This window comes from Cicer arietinum, chromosome 7 (genome assembly GCF_000331145.2).
Source record: "Cicer arietinum cultivar CDC Frontier isolate Library 1 chromosome 7, Cicar.CDCFrontier_v2.0, whole genome shotgun sequence".
NCBI lineage: Eukaryota > Viridiplantae > Streptophyta > Magnoliopsida > Fabales > Fabaceae > Cicer > Cicer arietinum.
This window is the reverse complement of record NC_021166.2, coordinates 37,165,101-37,171,316: the sequence shown is the minus strand read 5'-3', so window position 1 is coordinate 37,171,316 and position 6,216 is coordinate 37,165,101.

Here is a 6,216-nt window from a genome sequence, read left to right as displayed (position 1 = left end):
TAATAATAATAATAATAATAATAATAATAATAATAATAATAATAATAATAATAATAATAATATTAATATTATTATTATAATAATATTAATATTATTATTATAATAATAATAATAATAATAATAATAATAATAATAATAATAATAATAATAATAATAATAATAATAATAATAATAATGTATGTACATGTCTGCCTGCTCTCCTTGGTCAAGTGCTTTGACATAATTCTGATAGTATTGTTGATAGTAAGCCTGAATTTCTCTTGCATCAGTCTTCTTATCCCGAGCCTCAACACTGGTCGCATTGTCCTACATTTCCTAAACTTTATGTAAGCTAATGAACTATGAATCATATAACAAGGAGGGGAAATTCATTCATTAATTAGTTCAATCAAATTCATTTTTTGAGGTAACACAAAATCAGTTATTGGAAACGAACCAAATTATGTTGTCATATCGTGTCCCCATTTCTCCTTTAAAAATTGTTTTTTCCCAAAAAAAAAAAAAACACAATTATGTTTCTAAAACCACCTATTGCAAAATTGACAGCGTGGAATGAATGAACTATAACGTATAGTTTTCTTCTGCATATCAAATAAGGATGAAAACCTTTGTAGAATAAATTCCGCCTTGGTTTAATTTTTAGAACTAGCAAAATACCAATTGTTGAAACAAAAATCTAAAAATTTGCAAATAAAACTCTAACAATAAAACAGAAACAAAAAAACAAAAGTAGTTTGCGACACTTACGATGGTGGAGAAGTTGAGATGCGATGGCTTTACGTGGTCGGAGATGAGATGGGAAGGGTTACATGGTTGGAGACATGGTCATACAGAGAAGGGTTGTGTCGGAGATGAGATGTGTTATGTCAGAGAAAGGTTTGGGGATTCAAGATATGTGTTGAGGGAATCTGAACGGTGTCAAATGTCGAGAAACCACTACGCCAAAAATGACATTTTATAGCGCGCCTTTTATAGCGCTTATTAAATACAAGCGTTGTTGTATAAATATTTTAAAAAAACGGAGGATACAACAGCGCTTTTTTGACAAGCGCTGTGGAAAAAACGTTGTTGTATGGTCATATAGGGTCACATAGCGCTTGCACATAATGTTTACAAGGCTTTTACAGCGCTTTTACAAAAGCGTTGTAAACTGAAACGCCCTCACATAATGTTTTACAACGCTTTTGGAGCGTCTTAAACACAAGTGCTATAAAATATAGCACTCCCACCTTATGTTACATAGCTTTTAAAGCGCTTTTTGGACAAGCGTTGTAAAGGACTTGCGTTTTCACATAATTAAAGGACCTATTAGAGCGCTTTTTGTACAAGCACTGTAAAATCATTCACTTTAAATAAAAGTCATTTACTTTAAATAAATAAAAACAATTTTAAAACAAACCCTACAAACCCTCATCTCCTTTACTCTACGAACCCTCCTATCCTCTACTATGCGCCCATCTACTGCTCCTCCTTTAAAAAAAATTGGATACGTTGTCTCATGTACTGTATTTATTAATTTGTTGTTGTCACTAAAACTAATAAATTGTTACATAATAAATCATATAAAATCTATTCTTTTTTGAAATTTGATGATATGTTCTATTTTGAAATCAGACTTGGACCTTGGTTTCCATTTTCCAATATTAGATATGTGTACTTTATATTGATATAATGTTATCAGTAGCTTATTATTTGTGTAACTTCATTTATATAGGTCATATAAAATGGAACGAAAATGGATGTCTGTCAATCAATTGTCAAAAGAGTATGAAAATGGAGTGAAGGAGTTTGTTGAGTTTGCAGTGAAGAATGCAAAAGATCCAAATAGAGTCGTTTGTCCTTGTTTAAAATGTTGTTTTGGAAAACACGTTAGAGAAGATGAATTAGAAGGACATTTAGTATGGCATGGAATTGATCAAAGCTATACATGTTGGATAAGACATGGTGAGAAAAAAAAAAGGAAACATTAATTTGAGAATGGTTCGACATATGCTTCAACTAATTTCGACACAGATATATATGAGCCGGATCGAGTTGAGGAGATTGCAAAAGCAGTTGAAGAAGATCTTCGGGATTGTCCTAAAAAGTTTGAGAGTTTGTTGAGTGATGCAGAGAAACCATTATTTAATGGTTATACTAAATTCATAAGACTGTCGGCGATATTAAAGTTGTACAACTTAAAAGCGAGTAATGGATGGTATGATAAAAGCTTCACAGAATTATTAACACTCTTAAAAGATACGTTGCCAGATGATAATGAACTTCCCAGTCGATCCTACAAGGCTAAACAAATTTTGTGCTCTATTGCATGAGTTACAAAAAGATTCATGCGTGTCCTAAGATTGCATTTTATTTCGAAACGAATATGAATTACTAAATGCGTGTCCGAAATGCAATGTCTCTCGATATAAGAAGAAAGAATCTACTCCAGCAAAATTCGTGTGGTATTTTCCTATAATACCAAGATTTAGGCGCATGTATCGCAGTGAAGAAGATTCAAAACACTTGACATGGCATGCAGATGAAAGAATTAGAGATGGAATGTTTCGACACCCTGCAGATTCCCCACAATGGGCAAAAATTGATCACATGAAATCTACGACTTGCACTTTCTACTGATGGAATGAATCCACATGGTCTTCAAAGCATCTCACACAGCACGTGGCCTGTGATTTTGTTGATTTATAACCTACCTCAATGGTTATGTATGAAGCGTAAGTTTATGATGTTGTCTCTGTTAATTTCTGGACCCAAACAATCATGGAATGATATCGATGTATACTTGGCTCCTTTAATTGAAGATTTAAAAAATATGTGGGAGACTAGTGTGGAAGTTTATGATGGGTATAAGAAAGAATATTTCAATTTGAGGGCTATGTTTTTCGGCACAATTAATGATTTTTCAGCATATAGTAATTGATCAGGATATAGCATTAAAGGTCAGTGTGCATGTCCTATATGTGAAGAGAGTACAAATTAGATGCGGTTGAAGCATTGTAAGAAGAATGTATTTCTTGGACATCATAGATTTTTACCTTATAGTCATCAATATCATTGGTGGAGAAATGCATTCAATGGAAAATCAGAGGAAGATAAAGCTCCTTTAGCACAGACTGGATATCAAATACTTGAAAAAGTACAAGGTTTGACCAATAAATTTGACAAATCTTTTGCGGGAGACCTGGTCAAAATTGGGTGGAAGAAAAAGTCAATTTTCTTTGAATTTCCATATTGGAAGTCATTGTATATAAGACATTACCTCGATGTGATGCATATTGAAAAAATAAATGTATTTGATAGTGTTATTGGTACGTTACTCAATGTTCCAGGAAAGTCTAAAGATGGCATCAATGCAAGATTGGACTTGGTCGATATGGGAATAAGAAATGATAAAACAGAGAAATAAATGAGGTAATAACTTTGGATAAATAATCGAGTCATTATAATTTATAAGCAGCGGAAAAATTTCTCAAAATATGAATCCAAAATATTTACACATCAAAAAGTGGTACATGTAACCCACCGAAAATAACATTCATAGCCTCCGCCATTCGATCGTCCCTATTAGCATTGGCTCTTGGAACGTCATCCCTTCTTGGCGGCATGGGTTTTCCTATAAAACCATCATCAAGTAGAGTCTTAACGCTACTTCAAATAATTCCCAAAACTAGCTTCCGACCACGTTAACACGTAATAATTATAGCGGACCTGACAACTCAACCCCCTAAACCGACGCATGATCATATAATAACTCCCAACTTATAGGTTGACCTACAATCTATAACTAAGGCTCCACAGCCCCCAAAGAAAACCAAACCAAAGCTCTGATACCACAATGTAACACCCCGATTTTTAAAAGCGAGGGTGTATTTTTTTTCAAAAGGAATTAAAATAAAACAGAGGAATAAATAAGGTACATGTAACCCACCGAAATAAAGTACATGTAACCCACCGAAAACAGCGGAAACATTTCTCAAAATATGAATCCAAAATATTTACACATCAAAAAGTGGTACATGTAACCCACCGAAAATAACATGTCAAGCTGACAATATTAGTAAATGTACAGTTTTCCAGTTCAAAATAACGTAATCCAAAAAAAGACATAAGTTCCCTCTATGTCATCCTAATCTGATCATTCTTCAAAAAAACTATAGCTATACACCCTGAGTGATCTCCACGCGCCCCGTGAGATCCTCCTAACATAGCTCCAGTCAAGCATTCCCATCTACATTCCCATCCGTAGGGTACGAACCGGTAGGATTGTCCTGGCTCTCATCTGAGGGCAAAGCCCAGATTTCCACAATAGTTGTAAAGGGTCACCGACCGAAATTAACAGTTAACACATAACATTTAAGTTTTTAAATGCACAAGATAACCTTTCAACCTAGCATGCACCTTAAAAGGGTTTTCCATATGCTAAAAGTTCATATAATGCTTGCAAAATCAAAATGAAAACCTAACAAACCAAAACATTGATAAGTCAATTGACCAATCTGTTATCTAACTCAAAATAAGAATTTCTACTAAGCCAATCGATTTCCAAATCGATTTCCCGAAGGAATTTAGTGAAATTTGAACTCTGGGCTCAATTCAATCGATTGGGAAATCGATTGAATGAAGGACTGAGCCCTGGTATTAATGCCAATCGATTTCCAAATCGATTTTGTCAGTTTTGCTGAGTTCATGTCTTTCTGCCAATCGATTTCCAAATCGATTTCGTAAAAGGTTTTGAAAAACATATTTCTACAATCGATTGGCAAATCGATTATGTCAAATTAGGGAAGTCCCTGTACTCATCCAATCGATTGCGAAATCGATTTCCCTGCATATTCTTCCAAAAATACATAAACTAACTCAATCACATTCATACACAATTCCACATCTTAACACTTAGCAATTCCCACACGATCACCACGACAAATTGAGTTTCGAAATAGTTTTACAACCCATCACACTTACACACAATAAACAATTCATATCACCTAGCAATTTCAACACAATTACCACGACAACTCAAATTCAAAACACTCAATCATAAACTTGAATCAAACACGACTCGCGTGCCAAGCACCCTAATGCAATGCGTATATGCCAAAATGCATGGACTCGGAATTCCAAACCAAAACCCTCCTCGAAGGGCCGTAAATCATAATTGTACCGCCTATCGCAGGCCAAAGTACCAATTACCAAGGTGCCACCTATCACGGGTCTGCACGATTTACTAAAAAGCGTAAACCATAAACGTACTGCCTATCACGGGCCCGTATCGTTTACCAAGGTGCCACCTATCACGGGTCTGCACGATTTACTAAAAAGCGTAAACCATAAACGTACTGCCTATCACGGGCCCGTATCGTTTACCAAGGTGCCACCTATCACGGGTCTGCACGATTTACTAAAAAGCGTAAACCATAAACGTACTGCCTATCACGGGCCCGTATCGTTTACCAAGGTGCCACCTATCACGGGTCTGCACGATTTACTAAAAAGCGTAAACCATAAACGTACTGCCTATCACGGGCCCGTACCGTTTACCGAGGTGCCACCTATCACGGGTCTGCACGATTTACTAAAAAGCGTAAACCATAAACGTACTGCCTATCACGGGCCCGTACCGTTTATCGAGGTGCCACCTATCACGGGTCTGCACGATTTACTAAAAAGCGTAAACCATAAACGTACTGCCTATCACGGGCCCGTACCGTTTATCGAGGTGCCACCTATCACGGGTCTGCACGATTTACTAAAAAGCGTAAACCATAAACGTACTGCCTATCACGGGCCCGTACCGTTTATCGAGGTGCCACCTATCACGGGTCTGCACGATTTACTAAAAAGCGTAAACCATAAACGTACTGCATATCACGGGCCCGTATCGTTTACCGAGGTGCCACCTATCACGGGTCTGCACGATTTACTAAAAAGCGTAAACCATAAACGTACTGCCTATCACGGGCCCGTACCGTTTATCGAACGAGTAATTTTTAATCGGCATCAAAATATCTTTTTGATCATATAAACTCCAAAATATTAATAACTTTGGCTAAAAAGCCTCCGAGCCAAAATCCAAAATACACAAAAAAATACATAAAGTATACTTTAAAATTATGGGTCTTACATTACCACCCCCCTAAAATTAGTCTCGTCTTCGAAACTATGTGTCGATAAATAACTCTGGGTGTTGTTCTCTCATCTTGCTCTCCAGTTCCCAAG